Source organism: Hirundo rustica, chromosome 9 (assembly GCF_015227805.2).
Source record: "Hirundo rustica isolate bHirRus1 chromosome 9, bHirRus1.pri.v3, whole genome shotgun sequence".
Classification (NCBI taxonomy): domain Eukaryota; kingdom Metazoa; phylum Chordata; class Aves; order Passeriformes; family Hirundinidae; genus Hirundo; species Hirundo rustica.
This window is the reverse complement of record NC_053458.1, coordinates 4028346-4048147: the sequence shown is the minus strand read 5'-3', so window position 1 is coordinate 4048147 and position 19802 is coordinate 4028346. Positions and strand designations below refer to the sequence as shown.

Genomic DNA, 19802 nt, shown 5'->3' with positions numbered 1-19802 from the left:
TTTGCTACAAATGTAACATAGCAACAGGGGACGAGGCCTCATGTGATGTAAATCAGTGTAGTGGCTCTGATTTGAAAGAACTTTACCAAATTTCATCAGCTGCAACTCTCACGCAGCGCTGGTGAATAGATCACTCCATCACTAGGGAGGTAAGGACCATAAAATCTGAGTGCCAGGAACAGTAAGTGGTCAATTCAATTTGTTATCCTCTTTAGGACTTCTCAAACATTTTATTTTCTTGTTTCCAGAAAGAAGAAAAATGGGTCAGAATATATAAAAACTATCACACAGGGATGGTGGGTGGAAAACTATCCTGAAGCCATAACGTGAGATTTGATTACTCCAGCAGCCACAAAGAAAAAAACCCATTCATAAAATAATCTTTATTAAACTCACTGATGGTTGGTTGTTGTTTTGTTTTGGGTTTTTTTACTGTTTTTAAACTTGAGCTAACTGCCAACACGCTGTGTGAAGTAGCACTTCCTGTTGATTTGTTTTGTATTAATTATAGTGCAATTAAAAAGGGGAGTCCTTATTACAAACAACTACCAGGTGTTTTAAAACCACAAACAGGGGCAACAACATTTCCAAGTGACACAGCCAGTGTTACTGTGGCACAACAAACACATGTCCAAAAGTACACACGCTCACAGAAATTAAAATCACAGAATGGGAAAACCTTCATTATGTTTAGAAAGCAGAGGGGAAATCCACCTGCACTGAAGACCTTTGATATTGGTGGAATAGCTGCTAAAAGTTAAGGCATGAACATCTAACAGGTCATCTAATCTTGCCATTAAAAGGTCTGAATTTGCTAATCAGCCTCAGAGCTAGAAGAAAACTGACAGAAGAGGCAGTAGCAATGAAACTAAATTAAGTGTGTATTTTTTTACAAAAAGGAATGAAAGGGAAACTTGAAATATTAATAAAATATTTGTTGCATTGACTGTTGATGAACTGAAGAGCAGAACAATTTCCTGAGTATCAGGTGGGCTATGTTAAAGTTTAGAAGTATTTTGCTTTATTTCCTAATTACTTTTATGCTTGGCTTAACTATGTAGCTACATGGAAATTCCTAAGCCTGGAATCCTCTGCAGCACCCAGTTATCAGTGTGCCCATCATCACTAACCTCAAGATCAAAAAATCAGTCTCCTACCCCACCACAGCAACAAGCAAAACATGAGAGGTTAAGGAGTATTTAGTTTGTAAAGATTACACAAGGACATCAAAAAAGCTAAAACAAATACTTCATGCTATTTGTTAAAAATATCCCAAATACAGGAAAAACTTTTCTTTCCCCACATCAATCCTGACAGATACTTTGAGAGAGGATTAAATGAAAGGTATGAACTCAATGAGGGGAGAATTCAAGTGACCTAATCCATGTTAATCTGGCAAAAAGCACATGCCAGTAGAAGTGTTCTGGGCAGTCTCAGGCAGAGACTGACAGGTCCTGGACAGATTAAACAAGCTGAAGTGCTCTTTTCTTTGCTGTTTTAGCACAGTTTATTGACTTGCATCTCAAGTAACCAGGAACAGAAATTCTGCTTTTTTTTTTATTACGGTGTAAAAAAAGACCACTCCCAATTTTCCCCTCAGTTACTGCAATTATTGAAAAAAATAATTATAATCCCTTAGGTTAAGAAACAACCAATATTGACGCCTCTTGTTCTCCAAGTAACTGCTCTGTCAGTAGGACAGAAGACATCTATGCAAAAGGAAAACTATGAAATGGGTATTGCATCAACTGGATTCCCAGTGATCCAAGTTCTTCAAGAAATTCAAGAACAAAGAACTGTTTTCAGGTAACTGTTGGTATGACCTTGAAATTCTGCAGACTCAAAACTTACCTAAGCTTCCCAAGAATAAAGCTGTGCAGGTTTAGACAGTTCTTTTCCAAAAGACGAACACAGATAGACAGATTGATAAGCTTTGGAGTGTATCTTAGGACAGACACACTGATGGGTGCTGCTCCCTACAGACTAGCACCAGAAAAGGGCTTTGCACACCTGGAATTGCTTTAATAGGCCACAAGTGCAGTGCCTGGATGCTGATCAGCTCCCAATGAGCTTCAACACATGCAGATAATCTCAGCAACCCAACAATCACCCACACCAAACCCCACCAGAATCCCTAGCACAGGGATTTGTGATGACAGAGATACTTATACTGTGTTTTGCTACAAAAAGCATTTTGGGGAGCTCCATCTTTAGTAATAATGAGACAAGATATTAGAGGACTCTTGATTATCCTCAGTACTAAACAACAGTACATTCACATTCAGGTATGAATAATTCTCGCAGCCTTAGTATTCTGTCTTGATTGTTTTCCTCTTCACAAGTGTCCTCTAAATGTAATTTTCCACTAAGTACTCACTGAGGAAAAGCTCCTCCCAAAACCGCAGGGACATAGCCTAACATCTAAATGTGAAGTTTCTGCAAGACAGCAATATGCCTGCTGAAAGAAAACAAAACAGCAAGCACACATGCATGACAGGATTATTTGATCCAATACAATATAAATTAGGTCAGACTCCTCTTTGGAGAATTTTGAGTGAAGAACTAGGTGGTCCACTAAATTTCTATTCATTTGCCTTCAGGCCCAGGGAATTGCAAAGACTCTCAAGAAACTAATGATGCTCCTCTACCCACAAGAGCAATCATTATTTGGAGGTGGGAGGGGTGGGGAATCTCTCACTGTAACTGCTTGGCAATACCTGGAGACCTGAGAAATCTTTATGTAGTGAAAAAGACAGCTAATGAATCTTTGCATACATATATATATACACATATACACACACATACAAAATTCAAAACAGAAGAAATCAGCAACTGCCCTATTTTTTTTATGTGGCACATATCATAAAAATCACAGAATGGTTTGAGTTGAGAGGGACCTTAAAGCTCATCCAGTTTTAACCCCTGCCATGGGCAGGGACACCTTCCACTAGACCAGATTGCTTCAAGACCCGTCCAACCTGGCCTTGGACACTTCCAGGGATGGGGCACCCAAAAAACCACAGCTTCTCTTTCTCTCTGTGCCAGGGCCCCAGCATCCACACAGGGAGGAATTTCTTCTCTATATCTAAAACCTGAGAAAATATTCTTATCTTAAGGATAAGAATATAAAACATAAGATACAAAATAAATATAAAAGATAAGATATCCTTAAGAAAAGTAACCTCTGAATCCTCACTAAACAAAGAGTAATGGAATGACTCTGTAGAAAGTGCAAAGGATCACAGGCTGGAAAGTGCCTGGAGCCCGCTCCCCTAGCAGGCTTCTGCTCAGGAACACTGCATTTCCAAAAGCTCACCCACAGCCATCACCCTCCCTCATTCCATAAGTAACTGAAGGAAATCTTCACGCCTCCAAGGGCCGTAAGTTCATGTCAACAGCTTTACATATCTAAGCAGAAGACTGAGACAGAGCAAGATGTGACAAGCAGCCCCTCAGCAACGCTGCTGCTCCGCTGTGGACGGAGCTGGTCAGGATGTGCAGCTGCCTGAAGGGCTGGGGCTTGGGCAGCTGCTGTCCCCACAGCCTCTGCACCAACACACGGGTCATCCCAGGGAATGAGCGTCACTCCCACTCCACAAAAAGCAATATACTGATTAAGAGACAAAAAGCTGACAGGTCTTGCTCTGCTCTGGTTCTTCAGTTTGGCACCACCTTGAGAGAGACCCACCACAGACCCCACTGTCACCAGCAAGGCTCACACCAGTGGTTTCTGACAGAGGATTTGTGCACATGGCTGAACCACTTCAGTAAACAAAGTTAAGAATTCGAAACACTGCTTATGCCTGGAACACTTAAAAATGTGTTTGACAGCGGTGTAAGATTAAATACACAGATGCAGGTACCTTCCCTGGAGCTCATGGAATTGGGTTTACTCACCTTCTCTAAGTTGTGACAATTTTGCTACCTTGAAACAGAAATGGGAGATCGATACATGGATGAAATTCTTAAACCACCACCATGAAATGTCATTTGGCTGCAGTTAGACTGGGCAAAAACTAGTGTTAAGGGAAAAATAGAGAGCTGCAGGCTCTCTTTGTGACAAATCAAAAGTATGAAAATGAAAATGTTTCAATCTGATTAATTACTTGGTTTAAAATATATGCTTTTCATTCTACTGTATCAAAATACTCATAATAAAACAGTACAGCTGATGAAGTCAAGCACTGCCTTACAAAGGCTAGCAAATTTGCAGAACAGCACTTGAGGTTCAGATTAGTAAAATCCTAATGAATATTGACTCTAATACCCATGTAATTGCAGGGAATGCATTTGCAAGTGGTACAATTAAAAAAAAAAAAAAAAAAAAAAAAAAAAAAAAAAAAAAGGAAAGAAAATAAAAGAAAAAACCTCTGATACAATGGAAGTCCAGACTGTGATTTTAGTGTCAGTTTAAGAGACTGAAGTGCCATCCTGGAAGAATGAAGATCCCATTTAATGGGATGCCAAGAAATGAAGAATCACCATAAAGATTTCCAGTTCCTTCCCAGATCACAACATGTTTCCATCTTTCACTGAAAGTACCAATGCCAACAATTCTCAATTTCATCACCAGACCCCCAAATGGTGTTCAGACATTGTTAATGATTGCTTTATCCCAAGTGTTCACCTCTTCCTGAGCACTGCACAAGGAGCTGCTCAGCACAGGCTCTTGAAGTACATTCCTTGTATCTCCCAAAACCACCAGGCAAATAAATGCCTTAAAGACAGAGCTGGTGCTGTAAGAATGAAGCTGCAGAAGGGCTGAAGGCAAGCACTGCTGAAATAACACCAAATAGAACAGGACATATGAGAGACCAAGTAATAACGTAGCTTTATTCCTAAGTAATTGGCTGAGCAAACGTATTGTGATCCAGCAGCTCTGATTAATTCTGGAAGAATGCTTGGGCAGTGTTTATAAAAACCAAGTCATTACCTTGACTAAACATTGACTTGGACAGTTAACTTTAACCATCAAGACCTTGACTAAATATTGACTGGGAAAGTTAATTTGAACTATAACATCTAGAAAATCGTGTTCCTCTTTTCTGGTATTTGCTATCACTTCAAAATTCAAACAGGGCTGTAAAAATGGAGGTTCTCCCACCTCACTGATATTTAGTTGCTGAGCTTGGCTATTGCTAAATTCGATACAAATACCTTGCAAAAATTTGAAATATAAAATACTTTAGAGACAAAGCCTGTTATGGATGAGAGGGAATGGTCAATCTTCTTTGCTTGAGCAAGGACGCATCAAAAGTATAAAAAAAGGTATCATAATGCTCATGTTTTAAATTTATTTTGATATCTCCATGCAGCAGTTTTACAGATTTTGCAAATTTTAAACACTGTGCCTTGCTCAAAGAACCCCACAGGCTGATCACCAGGACAAGGGGCTCATTCTGAGACCTTTACTTTTTAGTAGCAGCTGCTTCAAGTCTACATCCTCCACTATTGGCTTCACTTCATCATGTGAGGCCATGGGTCAAAGGACATACACAGGGTCTTTCACTGGCTGAGATTTTAAAAAAAAAAAAAAGAAAGAAAAAGAAAAAAGAAAAAAAGCAAAAAGAAAAAAAAAAAAGAAAAAGAAGAAAATCAATTTCAATCCTCCTAAGATGAAACCACTGATGTGTGCAGTCACTAAGGTCCCAAAGGTAATCCTACAAGAAAACATGATGGTGTCCTCCATCACTGTGTTGAGATACTGTTAAAGTGCAGCAAAATCACCTATGAGGTACAGTCCAAGATCAAAACACTCTCAACAATAAATCTGTATTTCTAGACCAGTGTGAATAGTGCATTTTAGCTGTGTAATGACATAAAATGGTAATGACAAAGGGGCAAGGAATCTTATGCTTCAGGAAGGTGTTATGTATGTGGACAAACAAATAAATAATGCTGTGGATCCAGCACTAATTCCATGCACAGTTTCAGCTCAGGAGTTTGAAAGACCCTTTTAGCTCTATGCCTCGATTCCTTTTTTAATACATCAGCTGCCTCTAGCCCACTGAATGAAAAACAGCTTAAGAGTAAATATAAAAGACATAAATCTCAGCCACGAGTGAAAATACCAAACTGGAGAAAACTTGCTCCTCCATTATTTTGGAGTATAGCAGTAAGGAACAGATTGATACTGGTGTTATGGGGGGTGAGGGTGGGGAATGAAAGAACAATAAACAATACAGTCATCAGTAGTTTAACACAGCGCTGTGTCTTGCAACGGAAACATACTGTGAAACAGCTTGTGAGATAAGCTTCGTCAACGATAAGTAATTTTTATTCCGTTTGAGTGGCTGAAAACAATAAACATGATTAAATGCTTCAGACATGCATTCAGAATTTAGACAAATGGCAAAGAGCTCCAAGGACTTTGCTTTTAAAACTACTTCGGGGAAAGAACTGGAAATTGACTTAACCGCTTTGAAATGTACAATGAAAGAGAAGTTCACCGGGAAATTAAAAACTTCCCATTCGTCTGCAAGCTCCAGGACTCTCCAGCCTTGTTAGCTACTGTTCTTTACTATGACTACCGGTCCGACTATGCCACTTCACCATTCACAGATGTACTTCAAATGTTCCGGTCATGAACCTGAGCGTGTGTAACACCCTGGAGAACACCAAGGAAGAGGTGTTTGGGGAGTTCACAGTCCCGCGCTGTCCTGCCGGCCCCCGTGGGCTCTGTCACCGCTGTCCTGACCCAGCCTGGCAGCAGCTCCTGCGCCCACCTTCCTCCCACCGCAGCGCTCTGAACTTTCCTTCCCGGCTGCCTGCTCCCTGTGACTCGGTGGCCGCGCGCAACCCCGAGGAGAAAGCACTCCAAAACACTCAGATCGCGGGGGAGTCGTCAGGTTTCCCCCTGAAGCAGGGGCTGCTTAGGAGAGGCGCATGAACCCGCAGCACCTCTAAACGCAAGCGGTCGCTCTGCACCCGCTCCCCTGCACCGCGCACCGCTGACCAGCGCCGGGGGCTGCCGGCCGGGGACCAGCGGGCGGTCCCCAGAGGCTCCTCGGCTGCGGAGGGCGAGTTCGCCCCGCTCCCAGCGCGTCCAGCGGCCCCTCCGCCCCGCTCCGGGCGCCATTTCCCCGCCGCTCCTCAGCGCGGCGTCCCCCGGCCCTGCCGCACCTTCCCGGGCAGGGCAGCGCCGGCGCAGCCGAGCCGCATCCCCAGCCCTCAGCCGCATCCCAGCCCTCAGCCGGCTCCCGGCCCTCAGCCGGCTCCCGGCCCGGCAGCGGGGGGCGCTTCCCGCTGGAAGCGGGCTCTACCCCGACCGATCGGCGCTTCCAGCTGCGGGGCGGCAGCAGCAGAGCCTCCGGAGAGCGGCGCATCCCAAGGACCCCCCAAGCACGGTGGGAGCGGCCGGGAGGAATCCCGCAGCCGCATCGCGTCTACGGCACCCTCCTCGATTTTATTTTACTTGCCCCGCTGCGGGGCATGGCGAAAGCGTCCCCAGCCCTTTGCCCCAGAGCTCGGCCGGGTGCGGGGCAGCCTCGCACGGCGGTCCCTCCACAGCCGGCAACTTCCCGCGACTCGCAGGGGATTCCAGCCCTATCCCCGCCTCGGGGGGACGGGAGCGAGCGGGAGGGGGGAAGGACGGGCAAAAATAAACTTCTTTCGGAGAAAAGCTGCCCTTCCATGCTGCTGCGGGGAGGGGGTCCCCGCTGGCAGGAGGAGCAGCGCACTCCGCTGGGCCCCCGAACCCCGCACCTGCCGCCGCGCCGCCCTCAGGACCGGCCGCGCAGGGGAGCGGGGACCGGCTCTCTCACCTGGCCCAGCGAGCCCTCTCCTCCTCGCATTCCTCTGCTCCCCATCGTGGGCACAGCAGCTGCTGTTATTCCTTAGGATGCACATGGCCCGTCCATGCTGGGCGAGCCGCCTTCCCGCGCCGCCTGCCCTCTCCGGCCCCGCCAGCGCGGCGCTGAGGCCAGAGGGAGGGGAAAAGGGAGGTGTGCGGTGGAGGAACGCTGCTGATGAGGGGTCGGTCTCCTCCTCCTCCTCCTCCTTCTCCTCCTCTCCCAGGGCTGGGGGTCTCAGCGCCGCTGTGCAGCTGGGCAGGGAGAGGGGGACGGGCAGGGAGGGGGCTGGCGGGGCTGTCCCCGCTCGGGGCGGGGGGGGCTCGGCGCGTCGGCTCGTCCCGAGCCTGTCATCGCCTCCGGGGCAGCCCCCGTGTGCCAGCCGGGCCGAGCGGCTGGAGAGCACCGCGCCCAAGCACGGCCGGGGGTGCGAGGGGGGAATCGGTACCGGGGTCTCCAGGGGCTCCCCGGAGCGCAGGGAGGGCGGTCGGCGGGGCAGGCAGGGCCGGGGTGGCCGCGGAGCCCGGACGCGGCCCCGCCATCGCGGCTCCCCCCGCACGGCCGCGGGGCTGGGGCTGGGGCCCCGCCGCCCCACCGCCACCAGTGTGCTGCTTTTCTCATGGCTTCTCGCAGTCACCCATGAAAATTTAATGAGGCATTTAGGGCTGTTACCTTCAGAGTCAATGGAGGAAGCATATTTAGCGTAATGCACTCGCTGCCGAGCCAATAGGTCTGTTGCAGGCGGATCAGAAGTCATGGAGAGACTCTCCTTTCAACACAAAATTCACGACCCATTAAACTTATTCTGTGATAACAGCTTCTTTACAAACGGAGACCCATAGAAAACAGAGGCTGTCATGCACTTCCCGAAAGGATTTACATACAGAGAGTAGTACATTTCCCAGGTTATTGCCATTTCACCAGTATTATCTCCAATCAATGCATAAAAGCAGCGCTGCTCTCCCTAACCGAGGTAAATGACTAAAATAAAAGCTTTTTGCAGCCTCTAGATAGATCTGATTCACCCCCCGGGGCTGAGTGGCCACGTCTCCCTCGGCTGACAAGGGAAGAGGGCTCAGACCATTACAGAGGATTGGATCTGAACGGGAATTACGAGCGAGATGTTCTGCAGGACACTCGATACACCCAGCTGCTGATGTGCGCTCCCCGGGATGACAGCCAGGCAGGGATCGCCAGGATCCTCACAAGGTAGAAAGATGTCTACAGGTTATTTTACCTCCACCTGACAGGCGGGAAAGCTGAACCGATGTGGCAAGACACTTAACAGGGCAGGGAGCAGAGGGAAAGGCTGAGCGAGCAGATTGATTGAAAGTACATGCACAGATCTGGTAACGTTCTCAAATATTATCAGTTTCATCTCCCTCAATTATTCTTTCTGCAGCACATTAGGTATTAAGCATAAAAGATAACGTCATGTAATAACCTTTACAACATGAAAAATTCAAAATTTAAGCCACGTTTATAGAAGTAGTTGATGTAATGGAGCTTTTCGCTATAGACCTGTTTTCTTCATTTCAATTTATTACAGAAATGAAAGGTCAGATTCTCAATTGAACCTACTTATTCTAATGTGAATTAAAAGAAGTAAGTAGTCAACTTCATTGCAGCAAAATTTCCTATTGGTGAGAATTTCAGCATCTAGGAAGACAAAGAATTAAAGGAGAAATTAAGTAATTTTTTGATTAGGAAATAGTAGACAGCCTCCTTGAGGAGACATGCTTGTCTATACATATTAGGTCCAATAGAATATTGGTGGTCCTTAGTTCCTAAAAGGCAATTTTTTTTTGTTGTTGGCAAAACAGTCATCGAGCTGCTCTTACCCTTTGACCAGAGCACAATAAAATGAAGTTGCATTTATTGTGTTGCTGGCCTCACTGAGGTCCTGGAGTTTACAGGAGGGGTGCTGGAAGCTGATTAAGTAGAGAGGGAACTTTGAGTAGTATAAAACTTCATTCCCATTCATTTCTGAAATGCATGGATGCAAGTCACACTTGCTAATAATACTTTTTAAATATAAAAGACTACTACTTCACAGCTTGTAATATGAATGCAAATGAACTTGTAATTATACTATGCAATTTTCTACTTAAAAAAAAAAACCAAAAAAAACCCAACTATGAAAATAGAACAGACCTGAAGAGCAATATGCACTGCCATTCTTCATTGTGTTCCTTCATTATGCAGGCGTTGCCATAAGCAATCTGCTCTGATTTAATGTAAAATATTTTTTAGGCCATGACTTTGCAACACAAACTCTCACTTGAGAACATATATTTGGTCAGAGTTCCTTCTCTCGACTGAAAAACACAATCAAGAAGCAGAGGAGCAAGAAATTTGGTGTGAAGACTGACAGCTTTCATTTGCGTTTATCTATAAAGCTTATTTAAACTCATCACTCCTATATTCTCCTTTCTGATGATGCACAGTGCCATCACCAATTATGTGATAAACCATTAATAGTTCTAGATTAAGGTCTGTAGGCCAAAAATGTCATTTCCACTGAACAGCTGGAGGAGCTGAAGATCAAAACCTAAAACTGTAGTTCTCAACTGTTTCTGCAGTAGTCACTTGTGCAGCTCTCAGTCACTTCTTACTTGCTAAAACAACTAAAGGGAAAGTAGGATCAGCTGAGGTCCTGGATAGATTTGTCCTAACAGGACAGTGATCAGAATCTATTGAAATGTTCCTGTACACATCAGCTAAGAGAAGGATGAATTCAATCTTACAACCAAGAGCGCTGTACAAATTTTTAAAAGAATTGCCTCGAAACAACATTAAAATATCCACCACTGATACCTGTAGACCTGGATTCTAAGTAATTTCTCATACTACCCAATTTCAATAAGCACTGCAGTTGCCAGTAAACCACTGCACCCTGCAGAGCAAAAATGTTTACCTGCAAGTAAGAGATAATTTGAAGGATAATTGTTGACAATGAATTCGCTGCTAATTCACAGTCAAGATTTCTGACTCCCTAGGAAAAGAGTAATCAAAAAACTTCCCAGTTTCACCTCAGAGGCAAGTTAATCAGCATCAGTGCTGTCCAGCTGCAAACTTGTGTGCTTCTCACATGAAATGCTGAGGCAGAATGCACACTGTAAAACCAGCATCATCCTGCAAAAATGGCAAACCACTGGCCAAAAATCCTGTAGGGTCGTTGTCAGTGCACACGTGTGACAACCAGTGGCATTCATGTGAACAGGACATTTCCTGGGATGGAATATGGGCCTTACCTTCATTAAACTTATTAATGTATCTCAAGCTGCGCTGATTATAAAGGGCTACCAAATAATGGTACAGAGAAATTTTGAGGGACGTTTGAGAAGGAGCTTTTGTTGGTGCTTTGAAAGAATCTGGAAGTGAAAGATACACAATGTTACACTTTGCTGGATTCAAGTGGGATTTCTGGAGGGGGAATTCAGTATCTGAAAAGAGAGTCAGCCGTTATCTCTGCTATTAACATCTTAGGAAAATACAGCACAACGAGCAGACCCATCCCTTGCCAAGTGAGCTCTCTAGATGTGTCAGCCTTCTCACAAAACCCCTCTTCACATTTACTGATCTATATTGTAGCCCACAGCAGGATCATCTTGATCACTCTGGAGATCCTCTACGTGAATAGTTCCTCACACAATAGTGGTTTCAGTTTAATAAGTTCCTCTAAGGCAATTAGGCATTGACTGAAAATAGTATCTGCTGCATTATCAGTAACTATGGTAGCCCATCTCTTACTGCTCTAGCCACACAGTGAGTTCCTTTAGCCATTCAACAGGAGAATTAATCATGATTTGGTTCCATCCTCACTTTTCTCAAATTCAAAGAAACTCAGCTCTCTTATTCCATCAAAGATCTCTGGGGAAACTTCCTCAGAGATATCTCAGGTGACTGAGCAGAATATGTTGCTCTTGTCTACCAAAAAATATCTGTGTAGAAAAAATTTGGTAGCTCTTCATGAAAAATGGGAAGCCGGTCTATTTTCTGGCAGTGACATATCAGGAAGAGGTTATGCTCATCCTTGCCCCCACAGTGCAATCTGGTGGAAAATGCTTTATCCCAAAAAATAGCACTGATATCTCTCTATTAAAAGCCAGCACATGGAAATACTAAAAATGGACTTAAGTCCTGAATGTTCCAGAGATTCATCGCTGGTTTCTGAAGGTAGACCCTCTACTGTACTGTGGCGTGGTCACAGGGGGAACCTTCCTTTCATACATCTCAACAAAGATTGCAAAATCTTGTTGTTACATGTGCAAAAAGGGATTCGGGAACTTGGTTCAGATCTCAGCTTTGTCACTGACTACTTTGTGATCTTGGATAAGTCAGCCTATGCTCATTTTATGTCCATCTCTACCACATGTATGTCAGAAGCCTCCTATCAGAATTTCTCCAGGAACGCTTGGAAAGACCTCAGAGACAGGCAAGGACGTACATAAACACTAATTATTGTTATATATGTGGCCATTCAATAGATTTTGAGTCCTGGGAGGAAAAATAAAAAGAAGATCTTGTTATTCTACCTGGTAGCCCCTATTATTCTCCTTCACATATTCAAAATATTACTAAGCTAATGCTGCTGCAGACACTTTCCTCAGCTGCAAATGAGCAGCTCCAACAAACAGCCCAAGACTGCCCCTCCAAAATCAATTTATCTTTTAGTAGATGCCAGCAAGTAGATGCCTGCCCTGCCAAATAATGGAATTTGTGAAAGCACTGGAGATTATGAACCACATTATTTCCCAGATGCCCATGGAAGAGTCTGTGATTCTCCAGGAGCAGCGATCAACTCCTTCACAAATCCAAACTGCTTCATATTTCAAATCCTTCTTGGCAAGGTGCGTTTCCTTTCACAGCCAATTAACTGCAAACTAATTTAGAGAGGGTTTGCTTTTGCAAACATAAGTGTCAGGTTCCAACAGAGAACGTGGTGCTAAGAGCATGATATATGCACACATTCTGAGTTCTGTTGTTCTCTCACTCCCCCCAGACACCACTGATGATCCACACAGAGACACCTCGGAATTTAATAAACTCCTTTTCTAGGAGAACTTCACAGGGGAAGAAAATTTTCAGCATCCCTTATATCCTGAAAGCCCACATGGTTCTGCATTACCTTGCAGAGTGCTCACACTAGTTTAAATACACATAAACTGACAGCAAAGGGTACCTGCTAAGGAAAATGTGTTTCTACTATGAACATGCAGATTATCTCCAAACTTTGGCTTTACTCTGGATTGGAGAATAAAAGGGTGTTTGAAAACTTCAAACTCTCCACTTCTCCAGTAAAAAAAAAACTTATTACACCTTGTTCTTAAGATATTGTCTGCATTAACAAGCAGCCAACGCATTTAAGCTCTCTGATTTGGACAATACTGCAGCTTCTTTTTACTAAGTACATATATATCTTCATTATTTTTCATTTTTAGATGCAGCTTTACAATTGAAAACTTCAGTCTCAGAGGTTCCTAAAGATCTTGGCTGTTGTCATATGCCATGATTTTGACAGCAAAAGATTCACTTGCCATTGTAAAAATCTTTTTTTTTTGTTAAAAAGAGACAGATGAACACGATATTTAGAGCTGCATTCCCCTCAATTTCTGCCAAAATAACAGGTATTCAGGAGACAGCAATTGTGTGTAGTGAATGTCCTCAACAAGTAAGGTTGTTTTTCATTTCCTCTTATGTCACATTACATTTTCCTCTTTATATTTCCCTTTAAATATTTAGACAGAGCAGAGAGTTTTAAACGTGTCATTGACACAAATAAATGTTTAGGCAGTCAGTCTACCTTGGGTTCAGCTGTTGTCAGATCTGATAAGTTAAATATCGCTGGATCTGGCCAGTAATTGGATGGAAGACCTCTGAGGAAAACTGAAGTGGTGAAGCAAGTGCCACTGGTTACTCAGTAGGTGTTTTTTTTAACCTCAGACTCATCCTGAAATATGCCCTCAGCATGGTATTATAAGCACTAGCTGAAAAAGGCACTTTCAAGTAAGATTTAATGTGTTATTTCTGTTAGGCACTGGGAAGGATTCCTGACACCTTCCTTTGAAAGTTGCTTAGCCCACTTTCGAGTTAGTTGAGCCCACTGCTACATAAAGCTGTATCTGAAAGTATGAAATCAATTTTTCATCATTTTCCTTTTAATAATAATACATTTTTAAAATCTCTTGTTTAAATAGTAACTTGTACATTTCTTTACCTTTAACGCTTCATTGCTGACCTTTTCCTTTACCCTCTCATTATGTCTGTGAGTCCAGCTCATGGACATCCCTGCCCATGGCAGGGGGTTGGAATGAGGTGATCTTTAAGGTCCCTTCCAACCCAAACCATTCTTTGGATACCACAGCATATGTGTCTCCTTCTGCCATTTCAGAACCAGCATCAGCATCCAAGGATGGATATAATCCATCTTTAACAGCTGCTGATTATTGACTCTTTTGCCTCTGCTTCTTGATGATTTTCTGAGAGCACATGGATGAGGGGGAATGGCTTCACACTGCCAGAGGGCAGGGTTAGATGGGATATTAGGAAAAAATCCTTTCCTGTGAGGGTGGGGAAGCCCTGGCACAGGTTGCCCAGGGAAGCTGTGGCTGCCCCTGGATCCTTGGCAGTGTCCAAGACCGGGTTGGATGGGGCTTGGGGCAACCCAGGATAGTGGAAGGTGTCCCTGCCCACGGCAGGGGGTTTGGAACTGGAAATAATCTTTAAAACCTCTCCCAACCCAAACCATTCCATGGTTCTATGACAAAGTGGAACTGGCACTGCCAGGACCACTCCACCCTTCAGGCTGTGGGATACATCTGGGCCAAGGACTGAGGAATTCTGTGGGGCTGCTTCACTTGCTGATGAGCTCAGGACCTCCACGCATGTGGCTCAACAGTAACAAGTGCCAGTTCCAATACAAGATCTCAGCACATCGGGGGCTCCCTGAAAAGCACCATGAAATTAATGTCCAGGTAAAACCATTCCTGGGATGTCAATTTTCCCTTTGTCCAGCACGGAGGCTGGACCCTGGAGCTCCCAATCCCCAGGCACTCGGCATAGCAAGGCTCCACACAAGTCTGGAAGCCTCAGCTCCAGGCAGCATGCCAGAGTTCAGCCAAACATATTTGCCTAAGTTGATATTTCTGTAATACATTTCAAAACATGACAAATCATTACTTTCTGACGTTTGCTATTCATATTTTTTTTTCCCCTTTACGCTTTCCAGGCAGGAATGGAAATTGCAAGTGCCACCATAGCAACTCAATGCAATAATATAAATCTTCAAATAACCATTTAAATGAAGGATGGTTGAAGTATTTTTATTTTGTAATAAATTTATAGGTGTCAACTAGATCAGGGCTTCCATTCTAAAGGGGTTTTGCTGTTTATCTAAAAAGACAATCCTTCACTTGAAAGAGTTTATAATGTTAGCCTGAGACAAAACACGGAGGTTTAAAAGAATATCTCAAATACATTCTATTTATTTATATTAGAAAACCACTCACTGGCACTCACTGGAGTTTAGGTTCCTAAATGTCTATGTCTTTTTTCATTCCTGGCATTCTTATTTACATCTAATAAGAAATTATGACAGAACCAAGACAAAATCTATACAAAGCCGTTATGGAGCCCTCATCCACTGCCACAAAATAAGGATCATTTCAAAGAACGTTAACAAATGGGATTTTTAAAAGACTGGCAGTTGTCATATGCTCAAGGTCCAGCTTGAGACTAACAGCATTTACACAAAGGAGATTACAGTTTTTCAGGTATGTGGTTCCCTGTGGCTAAGGTGGTATTTCTCCAAATCAGGATGACACTCAACAAATTGGGGAACACAGTGGCACTCCTTCAACCCAATACGAGGGCCAAATTCCAGTTTTAGATGCTAAACACACATTGTGGCAACTTTTGGAAGGCTTTCCATGTGTATTGTGCATTAAAGACTGAATCTCTATGCCAACCTCTAACAAAACTGCCCAAACCAGAAGCATCAGGATCCAGAGAAGTTACATGGAATCAAGGTTACACACAGAATAAAAAAGGAAATCTGAGTCGTTGTTAAGCCAAATAACTCCTTCCTTTCTGATTCCTTCATTTCTCATCTACTTCCGAGCTTGTTTCCTCAACATAAAAATAAATTTGTAGAAGAATACCAAGATGTTTGTCAGCTTTCAGAGCAGGGAAAATCCATATTGTTTAAAAAACAAAGCTTTTGAGATTAAGTATTTTTGATCAGGACTTAAATATATCACAGACACGGTCTTTAGCAAGGAAAAAGAAGTCAAAATTTGACCAAATAGCTAATGAACGACAAAAGACCTATAGCAGCCAACTGAATAGTTACCTTCTGCTGAAATACAAGTCCTTGGGAGTGACAAATGTCAATAAACAACGCAGCTCAGGAGTGGGTGGTAAGCAAGACTAGATCCATCTGGCCTGTTGATGAGGAAGGAGGAGAGCTGTAAAACGCACGGCTCCGGGATGTGACCAGGAGCACATATGCCAGGATGAGAAAATGGGAGCGTGCAGCAGCTCCCCCAGCCTCGCGCCCTCGTGGCAACCCCAAATCTGTGCGAACGTATGCTCCAGCCCTGCCTGGTGCTGTCCATATTTGTGCTCGGGACACAATCCCCCTGGCATTCAACTGGGATGGGAGAATGTGCAAATTCTGGGGAAATCTGCTGAAATTGGACAGAAGTTGCTGACATTTGTAGCCAGGTAGCCGTAAATCCACCCTCCCACTTCTGCAGCTCTAGGAATATCCTCCTTTCCTGGTCCACAGGGGGTTTTGCAGTCTCCCTGACACACCTACTCCCTGCTTTGCCTCTGCCACAGTCTGGAAACTGAATCCTCCTGCTATAGAGCGCAGATTTGCTACACCTCCCGAAGCTGAGCTTGGGAAGTGTGGCTTTTATATGTGTTTTGATGAGCCATCAACTATTTCAGATACTATTCATGCTCACCAACAGATTCTGAAATGAAACAAAATCTGCCTCTCATCACATGCACAACAGGATATAACAGATGTCACAGAGAAACCAAGTAATGGCAGTTTTCATGGTTGGATCCAACAATTACTTCTGCGCTCCACTCTGTGGCCTCTGCCGTAAAGCCCAATACAAATGAGACACCTGCCCCCAGGAATCCAGTGTAAACTTATATAAACAAAGCCTGGCAAGGCCCAAGCCAGAAAAGTGTCCAGATACACATTTTTCACAGTAAAACCCACCCAAAAGTTAGGTTGTACCTAATCTTGAATGCCCCATGTCCCATTGGAGCAAAGAAGGACGTACGCTGCTGGAGAAAGGACTAAACTGGTGTCTCTTCTGGGGAGAACTAAGAGTATTGTGTTCATGTTTGCACTACAACCTCACTCTCCCTGGTAATATTTGCTGGCAGGAGTGGTATCCTCGTGGGAATTCCACCACTGACCACTTGCAGCCACTCTGAACACACTGTAACCCCCAGCTTTTACAAAACAAGAGCACTTGGCAGCTCCTTGCCAAACCCCCTCTAGATGAAAAGCCCAATGAAGATCCTTTTCTCCGGCTCATTGCACAGGAGCTGTACATGGCTTTTCTGTCCCTGTGTAATTTTCTCCTGCAATGTGTACTCAAGGTTAAAATGCTGTCCTTTCTCCTTGGTGAGATCTGTCACTGAACTATCAAAGTGTGCATGTTAGAGAGCCTGCCAAGTGGAGGGCTGAGTGATGCAAAGACAGACCTTTGATGCACGTTGTGACCTTAGTGCATTCCCTTTAAACTGAAAAAAAAAAAGGGAAAGAGCCTCTTCTCTTTCCCATCTGGGGGCAGGAGGACATTAAGGAGCACTTTGGGTGCAGTAGCCCTCACATTTATTGCAATTATTACAGCACCGAGAGGCTCTGCCGAGAGCACAATCCCTTTATGATGAGCGGTGTAAGACATAAAGCAAGGGAAAAGCCTTATCTCAGAAATGCATAAACTAAACACAACTAAAAAGGCTACTGAGAAAAAAAAAAATCCTCAACCCTTTTTCCATCAAAAGGAATATGCATAAATGAGCTTTTCTCCAAAATCCCAGTGAGATCTGTGACAGTGTCAGGGGGAAGGACCCAGGTCTGTGCTAGGCTCCATTTACCAAAGACACACCTAAGACAATTCCTCATCCCCCAGGTTCTGCAGCTCTTTCACATCCTGCAAAGCCTTTGAGGAGACTTTTAAAGCAGAAAACCAACATTTACAAAGCTGAGTGCATACACAGGCCTTCTGGGGATAATGGTATAGCGTTAGTTTCTATTTGCCACAAAACAAGGGCAGAGAAGAAAACCACAGGTTTTGGACAGCACCACTATTACCTGCAGGAAATGTCCAGGCCATGCATCTGGCACCATTTCCAACTCCTCTTTTCTCCCCGTTTTGCATATCCAGCTGGGAATGTCCATTTGACTATCTGTTCACCTGGCCCAGCGTTGGAATACACATCGTGATTTAACCATCACCGTAGAAAAGAGCGTTAAAGCTCAAACGTGACTTAGAGCATGGATTAACAGCAATCATATGGGAACTATCTCATTTTAGCTAAAAGGGAGTAGGATTAAATGCAATTAAGAGCTCCCAATGATGTAATAAAGACAACTAAAAAAAAACTAAAAACCAAGGCAAGTGGGCAAGAAGCAATCACTTTTCTGTCTAGAAACAGTAAAATAATGACAGTCTGATTGTTCATAGGGTCGCCAAGGCCAAAATGTGCAGAATGACCTTCATTAAGTCATACTTTGTACTTCTGCTGGGGGACTGTTGCATCTGCTCCCTTCGATTTGGCTTGTCTGAGTAACAAAGCTCCCAGCAATCATCTAAACCTCATTTGGAGCACCTGTGAACAATTCATTATATTAATATAACAGCAGGGGAGGAGTGCAGATACTAATAAATAGGTTGTTGAGCAGCTTTTGCTGCCAAGGTTGCTTTACCCAGCGAGGAAATGTCCCCTCCACCCAAAAGCTGTGGAAGTGCACCGAGACGCTGGGCTCGGTTGTACCATGACGTGTCAGAACACACATCTGGTGCTGGAGAAGCATGTAAATTAATTTTGCCTTTCAAAACAGTTGATAAATGTGTGTCTAATACTTCTGAGGGACTGCAGCATGATTTGAAACAGTTTGTTCTCAGTTAACGTACAACAAATGTTCTCTGGCTAAAGGTGGCTACGAAAGGCATTTGGTAACGATTTGTACCAGCTGGGCTTCTCATTACTTTGAATAGATTTGTGTAAATCAGCACATAAAAATAAGCAAGTGGTCAATGCCTTTAATTGCATTTGGATGTGCTGTAGTAATGGCAAATATCAGAACTTGTGCATTTGTCCTCACATTCTGCAGTTCTAGAAAATAGATTTATTTTTTTTTAATAGAAAGAGCAGCAAAAAGATTTTGCTGTTAACATCTATTTAGTCTGGTTTCAACTTAGTCACATTTTGCAAATGTCAGTGAAAAGCAAAGGTCAAATGGGAAAAAAACCAGTTTGCTATGGATCAGTACAATTACAGAGAGCAGAGTAGCACAGGGTTATGGAATCAGCTTGGGAGGAAAACATATCTGCAGTGTTGGATAGACACAAGGCAAAATCCTGACCATGGAGCAAGCACAGGTATCATCTTAAAGTAGGAGAAAAATATTGTTTATGTTAATGTACTTTAAGATATTTTCCCAGAGAAACAGAGAATGACTGGTTTTCAATTCACTACCTCTTTTATTTTTATTTTTTTTAAATAATATTTGGGCAGCTTTGGAACAGCTGTGGTTTGGAGCAGTTTGCAGGCCTGAGCATTCCCATTGTGACCATCCCTGGAAGTGGAAGTTGTCTAACTCAGTATGCATTAAGTACCTAAACCCCTTGATATCTCTTTCTTGTATTGTCTTTTGTCACTGTTACTGCTGGGTATGGGAGTAGCCCAGAGCAGCTGTGGCTGCCCCTGAATCCCTGGAAGTACCCAAGGCCAGGTTGGACAGAGCTTGGAGCACCC

The 19802-nt window shown here is 43.7% G+C and overlaps 1 protein-coding gene across 10 annotated transcripts in view; it reads right to left on the bottom strand.

The window, feature by feature from the left end:
- The window catches only part of DAB1 (DAB adaptor protein 1), a 409578-nt gene that overhangs the window by 134700 nt on the left and 255076 nt on the right, over positions 1–19802 (bottom strand). For 2 of the 10 annotated variants that reach the window (XM_040072731.2, XM_040072734.2), the window contains exon 1: positions 7764–7904. The exons of 3 other annotated variants lie outside the window; for them this stretch is intronic. The gene's annotated coding sequence lies outside the window, so the exon portion shown is untranslated. Of the gene's footprint in view, positions 1–1851; positions 2052–7763; positions 7905–19802 lie in introns of those variants that run through there. 5 more of the 10 variants (XM_040072733.2, XM_040072735.2, XM_040072736.2 and 2 more) reach the window with 5 other exon arrangements.